Below are 22,102 nucleotides of genomic sequence, written 5' to 3'. Positions count from 1 at the left end.
TAACAGAAACCTAAAACTTCTCCTAACCGGGTCAAGTTACCACAAATTTAGAATTTATCTAATACAAAATAATTACAGTTTGTTATTCTTATATTTTACTCAAAATATAACTCCCCCCCCCCCCCCCCCCGTGATTGCTTTCTCTTTTCCCTTCAGTTTACAATAAAATCATAATACCAGATACAGGCTTATTCTTGAAAAGTAAATACAAATACCAAATTCTCTGAAAGAAATTCTAAACCGAAGTCTGACTGTAATCGTCCCAGGCCCTCCCAGTGTATTTTTTCCATGTCTACGGGCTCTGCAGCAACCAAACTGGGCTATGGCAGCCTCCCCTGAGTCCTGGAGCAGGTTTGCACTTTGACTTTGAGAAAAACAAGTTTCCTGAATTTCCCCAGGTTCCCCATCCATTGCCTTACTTGAGCAAGATAAAGATCTCTAGAGAAACTCTTTTGATAAGAGTAGATATAGTTGTGGGGCACCTGGGTGGCTCAGTCGGTTGAGCGTTCGACTTCGGCTCAGGTCATGATCTCGAGGTTGGCAAGTTCCAGCCCCAGGTCAGCCTGTCAGCGCAGAGCCTGCATCAGATCCTCTGTCCCCTTCTCCCTGCCTCTTCCTGGCTTGCACTCTCCCAAAAACTAAACAGTAATAAAAACAAAAGAGTGGATATAGTTTTAAGCCTCCAGATGGGATATCATCATTAACGCCCCTTTTCAAAGAAGGTCCTGTAAATACATCTACTGACACAGAATATTTGGGGAAATCTGTGACAGGGATCCTGGGCAGGCTGTCCCAAAGTGTGCCACTTCCCTGGGCCCCATACTATTTTAGATTTGAATATTGCCTAGGATCTGCTGGGATAGCACCTGTGTTAGAAATTTCTCTGTTGGAGGAGTCAGTAAAATATCCTATGGTGAAGGCTGTGCCCCTGCAGTTCTGAACTGCAAAGTGCCAGGATGGGATGCAGCTAAGAAGAGGCTATGAGAAGCATCTTTATTCACTTGTCCTACCAGGGAAGATAGAGGAGGTGTCTCCCTTTTCAAAGATGGCTTTAAAATGACAATGAGAGGGTCAAAACACAATAAACAAAATGTTTTTGTTTTTGTTTTTGTTTTTTAAGTACAGGCAAATCCAATGTATCTGTGTTTTTAACAGCCTTTCTGTGAAACTGGTCCTATTTATTAGTAGTGAAATATAAACCATGTTATCAAGAATCTTAAGGAACTAGATTGCCATTAAGTGATACTTCAGAATCCACCCCCTAGCAAAGCTACTGTACCATTATAGGAAGATAAGCAGAAAATCCTTGCCTCCATTAAAGAAGACCTTGGCCGGAAATACTGTAAACCATTCAGTTGCAGTTCTAATGCCACTGATTCAAAATATTGCTCTGGAAAATTTCAGTTAACCAGCAGTATCCAGAATATTTACAAATGAAGGAAAAGCCCAAGACTGGGTCGATAGAGGGGATGTCAAGGAAGGTGATTAGCTTCAGAATATGCAGTCTTAAAGGTCCAATTCTCACATGCGTTAATGTCACATGTGATAATCTATGATATTAGGGGTTGTGATTGGTTGCTGCGTGACTCCATGTTGAGTGAAACAGCAATAATCTAAGCATAATATCACTCTTTACACTCTTGCCAGCCTCTATCCTGCTGTTCCCCACCCCTGGCCACACAAAGCAATTGATTTCCACCTGGAATGGGTCATGTACCCAGGCCTCAGTTCTTAGTGTGTTTTGCTTTTGAGTCCTACCGCTGTTTTTTGCAAAAGCAAAAAAAAAACAAAAAAACAAAAAAACAAAACAAAACAAAACAAAACAAAAAAAACTTAAGGTATAAATATTACAGTAAAAGACCTTATAGTCTAGACGGAAACATAAAACGACGACAAAAGAAATGACAGAGCAATGTGTTACACAAAGACCCTTAAATTAAATCCTCAAGTAACTGAAAGCACTTTTTTTATAATAAAAAAGATGAGTTTCTTCAAGGATGGCTTTAATTATAACCCAAAACAAGGTATGTATTAGGGATAGGTCAAGGGCAAATCCAACAGTTCACATTTGCAAGTCAGATACGGTTTTGTCACTTGGTCATGGCTAGGACTAGGGTAAGTCAAGCATATATTTCCTACCTGGTCACAAGTCCTCCTCTGTAAGTCTAGAAGACCTTTGACCTCTGACTTTCACCTATCTCCATCCTGAGTTCATGAGATATAAACCTGGCAATGTGTCACTATCCCCATCCTCACTTTCCACAACAGCCCAGCTTCCCTGGACCGAGTGCTTAGTACCTGCAGACCTACTATGCCCAGCCTTTTCTCACTTATTGGAAACAACAAACTGCACCCTGTACCTTGGTTTACATCCAAGTTCCCTTCTACAGTGATTAGCCTCTGCCTCATCTCCACTCCTGCCAACCCTTGGTTTCATCCCCTTAAAGATAGGCCTCACTCCCTCTAACCTCAGATTATACCAAGTATCCTACCACTTGAAGATATCAGTTCCAACATCATTACATTTCATTATAGTTATCGCCACAATTTTCCAAGACTCTGGCTCCTATATTCCCTCCTTTCTATCTGTCTTCTCTATCACCACCCCGACTAATTCAAACTCAGTATGAACAAGGGCATGGATTAGACTCAACACATCATTGTACTCTATCATCAGGCCCTTTGGCCAAACCATGGCATTAGACCTTCAAATGGGTCTGTTTTCTAGCTTAATCCACTCTTAATTTCCATACTTCAGAACAGTACTGCTGAGGTCTCTCTGTGCCTGATGGTCAAGTCTGCTCAGGTTCTAAGAATTAGACAGAAGTTTCTTCAAAATCAATTCACATTATGATATGAAATGTTGGTAGCTAAGCAACGTATTTAACTTTGGAGTCCATCTTTATTCTCTTAAGAGAAAAATACTGAAATTAATGAGTCTGAAGATACCTCTCAGTTGCCATATGCATCCTGTGCAATAGAAACAAACACACCTACTGTCAAACATTTGCATCTGATGCCAATTTTAAGAAGTCATGAGGGATAATTTATTCAATTTTCCTTTTTGTTTTCACACTGACGGTCTAAGGAAGAAAATTCCAGAGTCCTTCAGGGACCTCTGATCCATTTTATAATGTAGAACTCTAAAATTCAAGAGTAGTAGCTTGGACACAAGGTGGTGCTAAGGAGTAAAAAATTAACTGGGGTCCCTTTCCCTAAAGGTGACCTCAAATACTTAAGGTTTGCAGGACATCTAATTGTTTCCAAGTTAATTTCATACACATTATTTTGTTTATTCCTCAGAACTCAGGGAAGAATAATCTACTTTCACTTTTCATAGATGATGAAAATAAGGGTACTATGGCTTAAATGACTTATCCAAGATCACCCAGACCAGGCCTAGTCTTCATTCCAAATCTGGGTTTAACGCTTTCCTATAGTGTACTACACAGATGAGTCCCTGTTTTATGTCAGCATATTCTCCAAGTTGGCTACCATCAACATCTGCCAAGTTGCAGAGTTCTGAACACACAATGCAACCTAGGGTGTGTACCTAACTTACACTGCTATAATGGGGAAAGGTGAGCACTTGGTGAATCTCTCCGTGTGCTCATGATTCCCTGGCTACATTCCAGGGCATGAGAGTCATTTTTTGGTACCTAAGAGACATGTGTAGAATTCATATCCACTTGGGTAGAAGACTCCTTGTGGAAGCTTCCTACTGAATCTAGAGCCATGGCAATTCTGGAGCAGGGCTAGTCTGAGACTTTCAGAGCACCCTCTCCCGATGATAGCTAAAGATCTGTTTTGGCATGCCAGAGGACCCTGGGTCCTGTTAATACCCTAATAGCTATGGGCCATATAATCTAGACCAAGAGGGCTCTGTAGATAGCAGATAAAAACCAGATTTATCTCCTATTTATCTGTATTTATCAGGATCATCTCCTGGGCTTAAAATATGCAAAATGGCTACTGTATTTCTGAGTGTTTTGGTTTCTGAGGGCTGCTGTAACAAATTGCCACAAAGTTGGTGTTTTAAAACAACATAAATTTACTGTCTCCTAGTTCTGGAAGACAGAAATACAGTAACAAGGGGCTTAGAGGGTTGGTTCCTTTGGAGGCCCTGATGGAGAGCTTTGCTCCTGGCTTCTGGTGGCCAGGAGAATGCCAAGGATTCTGTGGCTTGTAAACTCACCACTCCTATCTCTATGTTTGTCTCTACATGGCTTTCCCCTGTGTTTCTCTGTGAGATACCTCCTTCTCTATTTTCTTAGAAGAAGGCTCATCATCTGATTTAGTGCTCACCCTATATCCTGGACAATTTCATCTTGAGATCTTTAACTAATTATATCTACAAAGACCTTATTTTCAAATGAGATCCCATTCTGAGTATCAGGGTGGCCATGAATTGTGGGAGGACCCTATTCAACCCACCATACTGGGAGATCCATTGCATGCACTTACAATTTTTCTTCCTTTGAACTAATTCTCCGTGTTTAGCTGAAACCCAAATTCTCCTGCCCTATACTCAAAGAAGATGAGAACCATTAGCCACTGTCATCCCTATAGGATTTCCTCATTTACCTTCCTTGGGACATTCTGCAGGGGCTTCCTCTACAGGATAAAACTGGTCATTTTCAGCTGCATTTCCTCTAAACAGAACATTCTCATATGCCAAGGTCATCCTTTTGAATCAGTGTCTGCCCCAGTGTCTTCTTTTTCTTCAGATTCCACGATACTCATTCAACAGGCATCGGAAGACAGAAAATACCTTTCAAAGTTGGAGGACAAAGTTGGACACTCACAGGCTTCATCCATTTGTTTTGTTCCATTCCAAGTCAGGATCTGCTTGCATATCCTCTTTCCTAAACACTCCTTAATTAAGACATGACTTACAAATCACTTTCATGGCAACGGGCTGCAATGTTATATGCCTTAGAATATTTCAATAATGAGCTCTGAACAGAACAAACTCTTTGTTTCTGTGAGCAATGCTAATTGAAGGAATTTATTTATTTTTTCCAAAAGGACATTCAACAGAAACCTATGTACTAAGCAAAATGTAGATCATGCCTCCCCTTTTATATGCTGTTTCTTGAAACAGAAAACAAAACACAACTCCAAGCAAACCAACTGACCTGGCAGGAAAAAGAAATAGCCTCGGAATTTGTATTCTGTAACAAAGTCAGTAAGGAAGGAGGAAAGGTGAATGCCGCAAAATACCATTCAAAGCACCACAGAAAATAGCCAGTTCGGTTTCTCTCAGCAGCTGGAAGGAAATGTCTCAGCAGCCCCCTCCCTTTTTAATTTTTTTCTTAGTTACCAAATTCCTTTATGTTTCTTTTCTTAGAAAAGTGACTTTATAGGTCATTAAACAACTATTAAAAACACAAGTGAGCAAAACCCAAAGCGTGGGCCTTTTTCCTTTGATTTTTTTTTCCTGGTTTTCAGAAAAGCGTTTTGAGAGTTGGAATATTTTTGTTAATGTCTTTGTGGGCATTTAAATAGTCTTTCCATTTGTAACATCTCCTAAATAAGGCAGTTATAGGAAACCTGCCTTGCATTAGCACACCTGCTGGGCCAAAACATGAACATGTATTACCCCAAATGGGACACCTCATTTGCCAAACAGACCCGAACCTACAATTACCTGCCTCTCTGGACTGCTAACACCCGGTTTTCATCAACCTGCATGGGACTTTTCTATGTCCTCTCTTCATCCCCCAATTGGACAAGAAAGCAAAACGCAAAGAGAGAGAATGGAGGGAATTCCTCTTTCAACCCAGGTGAGTCCAGGTGAGCTCCATTTACCAAGGTCATCACCAGGCTCGGGCATGGTGTAGCCCTTTCAAGTCACAAGATAAGGCTGGCTTCAGGGTGTAAGAGTTCCCTTCACTTGCAAGTTTCTTTGAAAGTGAAATCAATCAAAGGAATCTCAAAAGAAATTACATGGTAAATTATTGTCTCTGTTCTGGCCTACTCTCTCTGCCCCACTGTTCAGCTTCCTCAGCCATGGGTGAGCTACCGGTGAAAGGCTGCAAGATAAGCAGATTAGAGAATGTCAAGTGCCTCCAGCGACTCAACTTCACAGCCAAACTTCTCCAGCCCAGGCTGTTCATCTGATTCATATGGGTCACAGGCTGCTTCAATCAATGCCCGTCTAATGACTGAAGTTTGTTCCCTAACGTGAAAGGGTAAGTAAATAGGAGTCGGGCCAGGGACCTGAAGCATCTCTGTACTCTCCCACCCTCTATCTCGAACTGCTCTGCCACAAGCTGACTTATAAGAAAGGAGGAAATGGGCTTGGAAAGAATATAGAATTCCTTTCAGACAGAAACCTTTAATGTCCCTTTCCTATCATTACCAGTGCGATTCTGTGAGTCTTCCGTGGCTTGTGTGTCCTAAGGTACTGAATAACAAGCCCTGATATGAAAACAGAATGCGGAAAACAAATTAGCATTTTGAAAATAAAAAGCCTGGCTTTTAATCCTATTAAGATCATGGCTGCTTGTTTTGTTTTTTTTTAATCCCCCCCCCCTCCTAAAAACTCTGAAAGAGATAATGATGTCCCCATTAACATAAATGCTGAAATCAGCATTTCCTTTGAAAGAAGTTGTTAATATTTGGAAATGGTTGGATTTCCAATCCAAGCTTTGATTGTTATTCTATACTAGCCAGCAAGTGCCAAGGTCACAGGGAGATTCACCTGCAGACTGAGCTAAATGAATCCACTCGGCCACAATGCATGTATAATTTAACATTCTCCTCTCAAGCACTTCCATGCATTCCTAAAAAATATTTTATTACAATAACAAATTGGTTTCAAAATCATGCATTATGTATTCTGAAATTAGGTCTGCCAGTGAAACCGGGATATACAAACATGTATACTCCCCAGCAGGGCCGGAAGAGACCCCAAATGCCGTTGATGCCAGGATGGAGCTTGAGAAGAACAGTGAATTCCACAAGGAACCCACTGTCGCTTCTTTTATTATCTTAATCTGAGTGTTTGGAAAGAAAAATAGCAAACTGATCATTTGCTGTAAATAGCAGTTAGAAACCAAATCACCCGGTTCCCTGTATTGTCTCCTCTCTGACAGGTAGAGGTAGAGTGTGCTGTTGGGCAGAGGTATGTGGCATCCTAAAAATAGGCTTGCCAGGCAGTTTTCACAAGCTTTACTTAAAAAACAAATATTCCTTGAATTTTTAAAAGCCTTCTTTTCCTGTGATCTGACACTTTCCAAGTATACATTTTACAGAAACTGGACTTTAACAAAGCTTCTTTGAAACATTAAAGGTAAAGATATCAAAACCATCCTTACAAATTTGTGTTAAGAAGTAGACTTGCTCTGCTGTAAGCTTTCATCATAGAGTTATCCCAAAAAGTTAACATATTCAGAAAAATCCTTAGGATTCCCGTCACAGACGCAACCCCCTATAATGTTTCCCTAATAGACGCTTGTTTCTGCTCTCCAACTTTCATCTGAAGTTAAATACACATTGGTTTAGCATCCTTCACAACATAGGCATGGTTTTCTCATGCACAATACATGTGTTTCCTGAGATGTCTACATACAAATCATTCAAATTAAAATGCTTTCCCCATTCCTTCAGGGTTGTTTTTTTTTTTCTTTCTATTTTTGACATGTATATCATACTGAGCAAAGTTCAACCTCAGTGAATGGCATCAGTGAATTCTGAAAAGGCAAGATTTCCCCCCAAAATGGTGAGTTCCAAGATGCAGGGGGCATCCGATCTTAAAAATGTGAGAAAGAAATTTAGTAGAGTTTTTCTATTTGAAAAGTTTCTTAGGCATGAACTCGATCTCTCTATATTAAAAGAAGAAAATATCCAGTTTATTTCAATAGGGGATTTGTTTTTCATTAACTTGCAAGCTAAACGTCATTGGTATGTTTCCATTGGTCTACTAACTTGGGGAATAAGACAATAAAATTCCTAAGAGAGCCACTTACAAATCTCTTTAAATTAAAATCAGTCTAATTTTTATTATAAGACCAACATCATGATAGTCTTTGTATTTTTAAAGCAATGCCCAGACCTAAAAAGTTTAATTCCCTGACAAGAGCTTTTAATAAAGACAAATCATGGGTAAAATTAGATGCTGCAATCGTTCCTTTTCAAAAAAAAAAAAAAAAAAAAAAAATCTGCAAACACTCTGTAAAGAAACCATTTCTCCTTAATTTCGTTTCGATGTAGTGATATGACTAGACATATAGCTTTTCTATAGTGAAATTATAAGGAATAATTTTCTCTAATCTAATCAGTAATATCTGAAAATGGGAAATGTTAACAGCATAATTTCTGATTTCTTTTGTATTGTAATTTAGGCTGACACGTTAAAGCTTTGCTTTTCAGGAGAACAATTAAGAAATTATTGATAGAAATTAAATATTACTGACAATTGAAAATGCATTTTTCCTGGTTTGCTGCATCTAAAAATACCACTCCCACCTCCCATCAAAGATAATCTAAGCTAAGATAGTATAAAAGTAAAAATGAACTAAGAAGCGTGTGGTTTTGTGCTAAACAAAAAGGTGATTTATACAAGTAATAAGCAAATTCCAGAATATAGAGATATATATATTTGAAAATCCTCTACAAATGCCTTAAGTTGTAATCTGCAGGCTAAATGATTAAACTCTCTCTGGGTCTGTTGGCTGAAAAGCTATATCCTTCATTTTAGCTGTGGGCTATTTTAAGCTGAATACAAACTGCTTTTTTATTTGTTATTAAAGGCAGTTCAGATCTTACACCACTCTGTGTGTGCACTATACAAGCCAATGTATGCCATTTAGGGAAATATTAAGACAGGATTAAAAATGGAAAAAATAAAAAGCCTTCAGTAATAATTAAATTTCATTCCCACACACTACAACAAACAGTTCCACAGCCAACTTTTCTAATACTGATATGACAAGTCTAAGTGATCATTCGTGATGTAAATGGAAATGTGTTACAAACTTCTTTTCAAATCGGGCTTACAAAGGTGTTCCAACAACCACGATGCATTCTGATGGTGAGTCATAAATAGAGATTCACATATGAGAAAATACATAAACTCGTAGACGTTCAAAATTAAATCAGTGAAAAGGACTGAATAAAATGACAAATTGGAGGCCAGAAGTTCTAAGGGAGAATGCCAGAAGTCAATGCTTTCTGATGCATCTTAAGCAGGACAGGAGTTGTAACACAATCCTCTCTTAAGACCTACGGAGGTAGGATTTGAAGAGACTAATTCCCTAATGCCACTTAAAAAAAAGAAAACAACACAAAAAACAGTCCACGGGAAGCATCAAATGGGTTTTCAATCTGAATATTCGTACAGAAACTTTTTCCTGAATTAGCAGCTCCGAGGAGCCTCGGGCAGCTAGCATGGCAGAAAGGTCGGCAGGATCAACGTTGCTGGGGTGGTCTGGGGCTGTTTCACAAAGGAAAGTGTGCAGGAGTTCCAGTTGTGCAAGAGTCACAGCCTGAATTCAGCTGCCGGCTCCCTTGTGTCCCCGACCTGGCCATCTGCCAGAGAATGACACACTGTCAAGGACAAAGTAAGAACGGCTTCCCCGGGCTCCTCCGACTGGAGCTCCTGGCTGCAGAGCAAAAACTCTAAGGAGACTGAAACTTGGTCACTTTCAGCAGGTCAGGGTCAGAAGGAAGTGGGGAACGAGAAGGTGCCTAAAGCTGTCTGGAGCCTCCCTTCTCCGTGGGCCTAATGTCGTTTGGGCCACAGAACAATCACAACAATAAAATGCAGTGTGTCCTGGGGTCCCCTCTGAAAGAATACTGTCGGTCATGCTGAATACTGAACCCGAAGCTTACACCGCGGGGCTCGGTGCCTTGAGCGTGGCTGCATTCATAGGCGAGGCAGACAGATGCATGGCCTTTGACAAAGCCAAGAGATGGGCATTTCAAAAATAAAATCATCTCCCAATTACAGGGAGCCCTTCCTCCCGGGGACCCCACAGCACTCTATCAACCTAAATTGGAATCCCGTCTACCGAGCTGCCTTCAATGCAGCCACTCCAGTTATAAATTGGATCAAATGCTCTCAGATTAATTCCTGGAAACCTATATTCATCTTTGTATATCTTTATTACAAAACTAGCCACAAGACTGCTCTACAATTTTCATTACCAGAACTGCTCTCAGAGCTGGATTACGCCATGGTTTATCCCTCTGTGACCCCAAACCATCTTGTTAGCCCCGTTATTGTATATTCACGCAACACACCTGAGCCCAGGATAACAAGAGAGTTATCGTGAACGAGGGGAGGGGGTGCATTTTATTGCACGGGATGTGTTGCTTTTCTGCAAGAATATTTCACCTGCAGCCAGCACCCCCGGAGGTCCACACCTCCTGCCCACACTCCCTCTTGTGCCCTAGCACCACAGACCAGTACAACTCTCCCCATCCTGAAGGGAAGTGAAGATAACCGGAGACTGGCCTGGACTTCTCAGTGAGGGCCAAACTTCCTTTCTAAAGTGGGGGTGATGGATGGCTGTATTCTTGGGCTGATTCAGGCAAGGGAATGGAGGTGTGCCATTTGCAGCCATGGCAGTGAGAAACCCTGGCCCTTCATGGAAAAACAGTAGGTTTTTGGTCTGTAAAGGGAGGATGGAACTTTTATATGCATACAACAGAACACAGGAATGAGGGTAGTCCATGGTCTTGGCTGTAGCGACATTTAAAAATGTTTCTGGGGCGCCTGGGTGGCTCAGTCAGTTCAGTGTCCAGCTCTTGATTTCCACTTAGGTCGTGATCTCACAGTTCATGAGATTGAGCCCCTTGTCAGGCTTTGTGCTGACAGCACAGAGCCTGCTTGGGATTCTCTTTCTCCCTCTTTCTCTGCCCCTCCCCAACTCATGCACTTGCGTTTTCCCTCTCTCTCTCTCTCTTTCTCTCTCTCTCTCCATCTCTGTCAAAAATAAACTTTAAAAAAATGTTTGTTTCAGTGAAGTGTGGTTCTTAGAACACTGCTGCCACTAGCAGGCATCAAATAAAGTTTACTTTATGATGATTATTATAAGCTATTAGATTACAGTATTATCTATTGATATTATAGATAAACATAATATCTCCAACTATTATGTTAGAATGAGATGGCTTATTTTCTATCAGCTTGGTCATCTTTCTCTCTGTGTCTCTCTCCATACACACACACACACACACACACACACACAGAAATATAAGTATACATATATATATATATATATATACACATACATATAATATATAACTATATTCACATGTGTATATACATTATAATCATATACCATTATGTATTTATACATACACATATATATATACATACGCATGTGCATGTGCACACACATAATTTAAGTGTAGCTTCCTATTTCCTCTCTCTCTCTCTTTCACAGCAATAGCCTTCCCTTGTCAAGCAAGACCTACAGTGACTCTCCAGCCTGCTCCCTCCTTTCTTCCCACCCCCACCTTTCCCTTCCTCTCCTCTTTTCTCTCTTCCTTCCTCCCTTTCTTTTGAAATAATGCCAGCTTGGTTCTTAAGACAGGAAGAAGAACCTGCAGAATAATCCATTATTTATGTATTCCAGGGAGACTTGAAGACTTCTTTTTCTTATCCCTTTTACGAACTGTGAGGCTAAAGTACAATGAGACTAATTTCAAGTGTGGATGCAAAAAAGAAAAAATCACCTCTTTATTTCTCATTGCTTAAAGAAATGATGTAAAATTTCCTGCAGACAGGTTACAGCACCTGCATTATTCTTGGATGTTAGAGCCTCCCCGGAAGTGGATCCTAAACATACCTGGTTATCATATCCACCAGGTCTTGCTAGGCAAGGCAGGGCCGCCACACCATGCACCTGGGAGCTTGCTAGATTTGCAGCATCTTGGGTCTCACCCCAGACCCAATGAATCAGAATCTGCTTTTCAGCAAGATCCCCAGGTCATTTGTATGCATTTTAAAGTTTGTAAGCCCCAACGGTGGGGACTTATAATTACTTACTTATGGATAGTACTTTAGACCTACTAAATCAAATTCTTTGTGATTAGAGACCAGGAACTTCTATAGCCTCACGAGGAGGTTCTTCCCACTGTCATATCTCTGCTTAGGCTTCTTCAGTGGGTCTCTATTGCGTCTGCTTTTGGTATCTCTGTGCGAGATACGAGGGTCGTCCATCAAGAGAAGAGAAAATGCCATAAACAAAATTCAAAAATGAACAACAAACTCGGAAAAAGAATTATATCATATAAGAAAACGATTAATAGCTCTAATACATAGAAAATGCTTAAAGTAAATAAGAGAGGATAGACGCAATGGAAAACTGATGATATGAACAAACAGTGCACAAAAGAATACAAATTGTCAATAAATAGGAAGAAAACTTTTTTTTTAAAAAAGAAACCACTTCCTTAAAATGCCTTTCAGCTCCTCTACCCACTCCACTCTCCTGCCTCAACCAGGCTAAATAGTCACCAACTGCCCTGATTTCTTAAGACCTCTCCTTTGTCCTGTAGGAGAGTCTTCTCTGCTCTCAGCACATTCACATCTGTCATCTCCCTCAAGGTGCCTCTGAAAACCCACGGCCTCCTGGTGGTCTCCTCCAGTGACCACATCCTATTTAGTATTCTCCACTGTTCTACTCACCTTCCATCTTTGTGTGTTTCATTTTAAAGCTGCCATCTTGTACAGTGTTGGAAACTGAATGTTTGTGTCCCACCCTCCCTGCAAACTCCCAAAGCAATGATATTGGGAGGTGGGCCTTGGGGAAGTAATTAGGATGAGATGAGATCCTGAGGGTGGAAACTGTCCTGCATAAAATTGGTGCTCTTATAAGACACACAAGAGAGGTTTCAGAGAGAGCTGGCTTCCCTTCTCTGTTCTCTGCCTTGTGAGGCTATATTGAGAAGTTGGCAGTGGCCTCTTACCAGAACCTAACCACACTCACATCCTGATTTCAGACTTCCTAGCCTCCAGAACCGTGATAAATACCTTTCTGTTGTTCATAAGTTCTGTCGTTCTGTTTGTTTACGGTCTATGGTACCGTGTTGTAGGCATCCAAGTGAACTATGATGGCACACATTAACACGCTCTTTTTAAATGGTCCTCATGCAGTTTTGTGTATATGATTTTGTTTTTTAAACCAAGCCTCAGGCTTTTCTAGTTTTACTTCTAACAGATTTCCCTTTTCCATGCTCTAGGTCACTTACCATTACTGTGTTCTACCCACTACATAACATACCACAGGTTAAACCAACTTTCAGGATCCCGTTCATGGATGCAAGTGAAGGAAGAATAAAACGTCACAAAGCACCCAAGATTGTAGCTAATTTGTCCACAAAGGAACCTAGGGGAAGTGACATGTTCCCAGAAGTATTTAAAAACCAGAGGTTTATTCTCCGAAGCTGTGCCAGGGGCTGCCGGCTAAGACCTTCAGCAATCTCCCGGCTCTGGGTACATGATGATTTGTGCTCCGTTTTATTGTTTCTTCCGTATGCTGATTGGTTTTGATTCATTACACAACACAGAGTCCATGAGAAAAGTCATTTTTCAAGTTAACGGGTGCACGATGAAATTAGATTAAAGTTTTGTAAATTTGCAGGTAGGAAAAACATCAGCATGGGACCAATATAAGAGATCTCGACAAAGAGAAATATAAGGGGGCAACGTACTAAAACTCGCCTTCTTTCTGGATGTGGATATTTCCCATTAACGTGGAAGGTTTGCAGGGAGATATCTGAGCCCCTCCTTCTTCCATCTTTATTCATGCCAGTTTTCCCCAGAGCTTTCCTCGTGTTGCCCTTTCTCTGGATGAGGACCTGACTGGGGGTCCTGTACCCCACTTACGCTGCAGGGCTCTCAGGTTCAGTGGGCAGGGAGCCATGTGACCCATGGCCATATAAGTCTATCTCTCTGGAGATGCTGTGTGCCCTTCAGTTCCTCGAGGCCCCAGCCAGCCCAGACCCTGATGATTGCACTTATTTCCTGAACCCAGGGTAAAATGCAGCAGGCTTTACCATGGGAGATGTGCACGCAAAACATATTTTCAGGATGAACGGAAGCCAAGCCCTTTCTTCCTCCTTTAGCCATTTCCTTTAGTCTTTCTCTTCTGCCTCTTTATTTTTCTACCCAATGATCTTCTTGACCATTTCCCTTAATTTTTCTAATTCTCTTTCATACGTACATATACACACACCCACTGAAATGATCACGACACCCATTGGGAGGAAAACACACCCTATCACTATTTTTTTTTTTTTGAAGCTTGGTTAAAAAACAATCCCCTTTTAAGCAGTGACAGCCAGGACTCCGTAATCTGTACATACAATTTAATCCTTTAAAGAATCAGCAGGGCCCACATCAATCAAGAGCCTTCATCAACTTGTAAAAACAATATTTTGATTCAATCAGATCCAAAGCCCTGAAATTCTCAGCTAATTAATGCAGGGTCACTCAGGGGCTGTGCAATGGTGGCTGGAACCACGGTCAAATATTTACCCTTGGCACACACGTGCACACACACAGGTTCACATCACCCAAGAATCTGAACGATGGGCAAGAAAAGATAATGCACCTGTGGTTGCAGTAGGTTTCATCTGGCACCAGCATTTGGAGAAATAATTATTACCAAGAAAGGAAAGAAGAGAAATGTTTCTTGCATCATCACAGATGCACCCACGCAAGTGAATGTCTGTTAAAGGTAAATGGACAGTGACCAGCCAACACCCTGCTGACCGTTCTGTTTTAACATTTTGTATGTCCCAAGCAGGGAGGTGTTTTGTACAGTTCTTCCTTTAACATTCAAAGTAAATGACAGGTTTAAAATTTCATAAGACAGCAAATTCATTCCATGGGATCGTTTCATTAGGTCTAGATTCTGACAAATTTGCTTGAGATTGCACCTTGAGACATTTGAAACCCTGTGTATTTGGTGGAGAGGGGTGTGTGGGAGCAAATGCAAAATCATACTGTATAAGCCTATGCTAAGTATGACCTCTGTGTATGTTAACACTTTACGTACACGGAAAATTATATAATTTACTTCTACAAGTACAGAAAGAGAAAGCATCTGGATGCCTCATTAGTGATAAGAGTGATTTGGATTTTTTCTTTTAAAACATGGAAGATAGGTAGGCAATCTGAAATGAAGTCTATCCAGAAAGTTCATATATCTTTGGCCCCTTCTTTTCTGAATGTCTCTTTACTTTTGGCATCTCTTTTAAACCCTTTACAAATAGCATATTGCGATCCTAGTTACAATGTTGCAGTAAATAGGTTTTTTAAGATGTTATTGAGAGATACTGTCTAAAGAATATATGAGATCTCTCTGTATTATTTTTTATAACTGCATGTGAATCTACGATTGTCTCAAAATCAAAAGTTTCATTCAAAAACTCATGTGTTGTAGGGGCACCTGGGTGGCTCAGTCAGTTGAGCATCTGACTTTGGCTCTGGTCATGATCTTGCGGTTTATGAGTTTGAGCCCCACATCACGCTCTGTGCTGACAGCTCAGAGCCTGGAGCCTGCTTTGGATTCTGTGTCTCCCACTCTCTCTGCCCCTCCCCTGCTCGTGCCCTCTCTCTCTCTTTCTGTAATAAATAAACATTTAAAATAAAAAAACCTCATGTATAGTTGTCGGATAGACACAAGAATTAGGCAGGCTTTTTCTTCTATTGTTAATGAATCCCTTCAGCTTATGTGCCTGCTCCCTCTCACTTCCTGACCTTCTAGCAAGTTCTACTAACGGCAAACAAGAAAACTACTGACAGCAGCTTTTTCTTAAGATTGAAAGATGGGGGGGGGGGGGGTTCATTTCTGTTTTTAATGAATTTACCTCCAGGGAGGGTAAAAGAGACAGCATATATCCTTTAGAAAACAATTTATTATTTAAATAATGTTCAGCCCTGGACCCCCTTATATCCTCCACATTTTTATAATTATCGCCCCATGAATTTCAATAATTGAGTGAAGATTAGAAAAATTATTTATGTGGGGGATCCACAGCAGTTACAAACCTGTTCCAGGTCACATATCAAATCTCTCCAAATTAGGCCATGGTGGTCCTATCAGTGACTCTTAGCAATGTGCAGGCAGTGAACTTGCCCATTTGTTGAGCTTTCTGATTGACATCATCGATCAGTGTGACCAATCTGATTGTTGAGAAATCAGCATTGATCACTGAGGCTGACCAAATGAATGTTGTGTCTTCACTGAAGCTCAGCATTTCACAAATATAACAAAGCTTGGATTCACAGGATGCTGCCAAGATTTTTTTTTTTTTTTTTTTTTTTTAAACACTCAAGCTGGTCTACCTGGGGCTACTTGATAAACCATCTGGACTGAATTAAATAGGCCATTCTGTCAGACAACTGATTTGATTGATTTTTTTCCCCACTGTATTAACCGATTATTTTGATTTTCTATAGACATTTAAAAGACTTACAGAATTAGACCCCCCAGAATTTCTGTCCCAAAAGGGTCTTGAGGTATTGTATAGTTTAGGGTTTTCCTCAAAGTTTCATAGGTGTTAAATGAAAAGCAAATTGAGGGGAAGGGTATTTTCATTAAACATATTTGGGAAACACTGAGCTCAAGATGTGTAATTGTTTACTTGATTCTTTATTTGCCAAGGAGTTCCCAAAAGCTTTAAAAGGTTAATATACATTATAATGCAGGTTCCTCCAAGCTTACATTCAACACAGAATCCTTTTTTATGTGTTTAATTTCACAGTTCAGAATTCCGACTACCAAGTTTTGAAACACTATGACGTAGTACAAACTGTTTTATAGACAGGGAAGCAAACACTCAAAGAAGCAATTTGTCTTATTTAAAATAGTTCTTTTGCTTCCAAAGAAGACACCCAGATGGCCACATGAAAAGATGCTCAACATCAGTCATCATCAGGGAAATGCAAATCAAAACCACAGTGAGGTATCACTTCACACCTGTCACAATGGCTAGAATCAAAAAGACAAGACAGCTCACTGGGGAGCCTGCTTGGGATTCTCTCTCTCTCTCTCTCTCTCTCTCTTACCACTCTCCCTCATTTGCACATGTGCTCTCTCTCAAAAATAAAGCAATAAATAAAAAAAAAATAAACAGACAGACAGACAAGAAATAACAAGTGTTGCCAAAGATATTGAGAAAAAAAGAACACTTGTGCACTGTGGGTGGGAATGTTACCTGGTGCAGCCACTGCAGAAAACAGTATGGAAATTTCTCAAAAACATTAAAAATAGAAATACCATATGATCGAGCAATTCCGCTACTTGGTATTTACCCAAAGAAAATGAAAACACAACTTCAAAAGGACATATTCACCCCTGTGTTTGTGTTTATTGCATCATTATTTGTGATAGCCAAGATATGGAAGCAATCTAAGGGTCCATCATTAGATAAATGGATAAAGAGGATGTGGCATACCCACACATGGTGGAATATTACTCGGCCAGAGAAGAGGAATAAAATCTTACCACGTGTGACAACATGGATGGACCTAGAGGGTATTATGGTAGCTGGAATAAGTCAGACAAATACCATATTATCTCACTTACGTGAATAACAAAATAAAGGACCAAACAAACAAAAACAGAAATAGACTCTTGAATACAGAGAACAAACTGATGGTTGCCAGAGGGGAGGGGAGTTGGGGGGATGGGCAAAATGGATGAAGGGGAGTGGGAGCTACAGGCTTCCACTTACAAAATAAGTGAGTTGTGGGGATGAAAGGTACGGCAGAGGGAACAGAGTCAACAATATTATAATAGCGTTGGAGGGTGACAGATGGGTGGCTACACTTGCGGTGAACTCAGCATAACATGTAGAGTCGGTGAATCACTGTGCTATACGCCTGAAATGAATACATCATCATGTGTGTCAACTACAATTAAAAAAAGAAAAGAAAGACAAGGAAAAAAATATACCTATTCTATGGAGTTAAAACAAGAATTCGGGCCTTTAAATTCCCACTGTAATCCTCTCAACTAAACTAAATGCATTTATTTTAATTTTTCTTATGAAAAAATTCAAATGTTCAAAATCAGAGAGAAAATAGACAATAACCTTCATATTCCCATTACCCAGATTCAGTAATTCTCCAGACTGTGCTTTACCTGTCCCTTTTTTTCATAGGAATATTATACACACACACACACACACACACACACACACTCCCTGGACAATGTATAAAATTCTTACATGTCACAGGGTTTAAATGAAAACATCTTGTTTTTAACATTACGAAGTACCAATGATTTCATTAGAGATCTTAAAATAGTGATTCCCCAATGTCACAATTTCTTCCCTATACGTTAGTTGAAATTCCTCTGTAAAAAAGCAGTTTCCCTCATTAACTGGGACTAGTTACCCAGAAAGGCAATTCATATGGGAAAGACAGGATAAATACTTACTTATTTCTTTCCTTTTGGTTACCAATTTTCAGAGCAAGAAGCGAATTCTAATGATATGCAGCTAGTGATACTGCTTGCTTTTGGCTTTCATTTCTCTCAGTCTCTCCCCCTGTCTCTTGATCTGAGTGTCACTGGACTGAGTGTGTTTCAACCAATTTCACTCCTTATTATTTTTGTGATGCTCCTTGTGTTCCATTTTTTGCCAAGGGGAGCCCATTTGAATTTATCCATGTATCCTTTTGACAAAGTCCTTTAATCTCTGATAGTTTCTTTACTTTCTGACATAGTAAGGTATCTTATTGTGACCTTATATATTTCCTGCCAGACTAGAACCAGCCAACTCTTTAAGAAATCCTATTTTGTTTTTGTTTTTTTTTAGTGGAGAAGCGTATGTAGGCATGTTCATTACTTTGGGGTTACCACTATTTTAGGCTTGTTCAGGGGATGGGTCTGAGAAATACTTACTTGCCTTTCAAAGAAAAAATTTCTAAACGAGAGGCTTTAAACAATAGCCAGGCTACTGGCCTTCTCTAAGTATTTCCAAGAGAAGGAAATACCAGAATTCAAGCACAAGCTTACCAACAAAGAGAATAAACTGATGGCATTAATGAGTGGTTCACTTTGTTTATGTACATAATTTCATATGAAATATGTTCATTCCTCCTCAAGTCCTATCTAAATCAATATTTCAGGGCACCTGGGTGGCTCAGTCAGTTGAACGTCTGACTTAAGCTCAGGTCATGATCTCAGGGTTCGTGACTTCAAGACCTGCAACGGGCTTGCTGCTGTCAGCACAGAGCCCGCTTCAGATCCTGTGTCCCCCTCTATCTCTGCCCCCCCAAATAAAAATTAAAAATAAATCATTTAAAAACTAAAAAGAAATCAGTATTTCAACTATAGCACTTGGGAACCAAATTTAATAATTTCTGCTTTGACATATTGTCTATATAAGTAGTACAGGTCTGATTCCTCTGTCTACATTTGAAATCGGACTTGTCATTTGTAGGAACAAAAAAAAATTCATAAAAAGTTTACCCTTGTTACTTCCAAAAAGGTCCTAGGTATCAAGTTAGAAATGTTTAAGTAAAGGAGTAGTTTTTTGAATTTACATTTAAATAGTTGTTAATTCTATTACAAGAATTGCTAATGTTTGCATTACCATCTGTGTCTCTGATCATAAAACTTAAAATAAATTTTCCACTCACAGTAGTGGAATGGACACACAAATATACTTCCCCTTCCTTTTAAGTTCCCTCTGAAGTAATGGAAACACTACTTTTCAAATGAGTAATATCATAATCATAATATGAGACAAAATACAGATCTAGACAAGACTAGAAAATCCTGGAAAATAGAAGGCAAATGAAGACACAGCTCATTGGAAAAATTAGAGTAAAAAGAAGCATAGCATGAAACCCTAGAAGCAAGAATGTCTTTCCTGGAGGAGTTCAGGAAAAGTTCCAAGACATAAGGCAAAGATCAGGCCATCCCGAAATGGAGACCCTTGTGAATATGTTCTTCACATTAGTTTTCGCTCACTTTCCATGAGGTTGTGTCTAATCTTCATAAACCCAAAGTTCTGATGTACTCGTTCCCACAAAACCCCAAATGGACACACATCTCATTCCTACAAACTTCCAACATCCTTTACAGTTAAGATACAGGAAGATAGGAAATTAAGCCTAAATCTAATGATAACTATTTGTTATCCAGATTCCCCATCTGGACCCAACTCTTGCCTTGGAGTGATATCAGATGACACATAGCAGAAGAGCTTAAGCCACCATATAAAATCCACATGCTGAGATGTGGGGATTAGTTCCAGGTACCAACAACACTGTGAAGCCCCAGTCATTATTATTCTGCCTTGTTTTAAATAAATTGTAGCATGTGATTAATCGAAATATAAAATGCTATGTGATTCACTTCTTGAACTAGTCTTAGAATGGGTGGGGAGAGAATTATAACTGCAAGGTTGTGGGGAGTGTCTACAAACCACAGCTTCCCCGGAGGGGACCCGGCATTGTCTTGAAAAGTATTTCTGAAAATCTCAACATGTATTGACTATATCTGGGCTAATCCAGCCCCTTCTGATCTACTGCCACAGCTACACACCTCTCTTCCCCCCCCCAAGATGAGTCTGTAATGCATGTTCCGGCTGCAAGCCCTCCCATTTGAAACAAACCAAGAAAACCTAAATAAAAAATAATAGCTTTTCAACCCACAGCTATTCATAGAAAAAGAAGAAAGGACATCTTCAAGTATCAGGAAGAAAGAATGGGCTAAGAACCAGGGAGGTTAGCACATGAGCTGTCATTGTGAATAGCGTCATGGGAATAGGGAATGTGTTTCAAATCTAGAGATAGAAAATTGTGTGCCCTGTGTCCTAGGAAGTTAAACTAACCCCTCTAAGGGCTCGTCCTTGGTAAAAGGGAGGCCAGAAAGAAATTCTGCCAACCTACTGAGGGAGATAACAATGAAATTTATCTCTACCTGGGATGTTGATTAGAAAAGTGTTGTACAAGAATGCCAAATAACAGAAATTAATGCAGTACAAAATCCTTCTAGACAAATATACCTCACTCTAGGTGACAAATGCCTCCACAGAACATAAACTCACAATTCAGACTTATAAATATAATACCATGAAGAAAAAACTTGCTTCACAGGAAAATTAACAAAACCCCCCAAAGAGAATATTGACGCTCTACAACTAAAAAAAAAAAATTTTTAACGTTTATTCATTTTTGAGAGACAGAGCGAGACAGAGCATGAGTGGGGAAGGGGCAGAGAGAGGAGACACAGAATCTGAAGCAGGCTCCAGGCTCCGAGCTGTCAGCACAGAGCCCGATGCGGGGCTCGGGCTCACAAATCACGAGATCATGACCTGAGCTGAAGTCAGATGCTCAACCAACTGAGCCACCCAGGCATCCCGACTCTCTAGAACTTTTTTTTTTTTTTCAACGTTTATTTATTTTTGGGACAGAGAGAGACAGAGCATGAACGGGGGAGGGGCAGAGAGAGAGGGAGACACAGAATCGGAAACAGGCTCCAGGCTCTGAGCCATCAGCCCAGAGCCCGACGCGGGGCTCGAACTCACGGACCGCGAGATCGTGACCTGGCTGAAGTCGGACGCCTAACCGACTGCGCCACCCAGGCGCCCTCTCTAGAACTTTTAATAGAATCTTATAGCTTCTGATAAGCTTCTGATATCAGACTGTGATATGAGTACACAGAAATTATTAAAACCATTTAAGAAATAATAAAAAGCATAGGAAAAGAATCACCCACTATGAAAATGATCTGGCAAATTGAAAACAAATTAAATAGAACTTTTTGAAATTAAAAAAAAACTTACTTAGTCACTGAAATCTGAAAACTCAAAGACCAGGCTAAAGAGTATATTAAAGATAGATGAAGAGAGAATTAGTGAACTAGAAGATATATCTGAAGAACTTATCCAAAGTATAATACAGAGAGACAAAAATATAGAAAATGTGAAAAAGTGGTTGAGAGAAATGACATTTAGAAGGAAAAGTTCTAACATACATTTAGCTGGAGCCCTAGGAGGAGAGAGAGAGAGAGAGAATATGAGGAACAAAGTATATTTGAAGTAAGAGCAGACAATTTTCTGTATGTAATGGGAGTCAGATTCATAGAGCCTAATAAAATCCAGGCAGGACAAATAACAGTAA

The sequence above is a fragment of the Leopardus geoffroyi genome, chromosome E2, assembly GCF_018350155.1.
Source record: "Leopardus geoffroyi isolate Oge1 chromosome E2, O.geoffroyi_Oge1_pat1.0, whole genome shotgun sequence".
NCBI lineage: Eukaryota > Metazoa > Chordata > Mammalia > Carnivora > Felidae > Leopardus > Leopardus geoffroyi.
The sequence above is the reverse complement of the archived record's forward strand: the minus strand, read 5'-3'. Positions refer to the sequence as shown.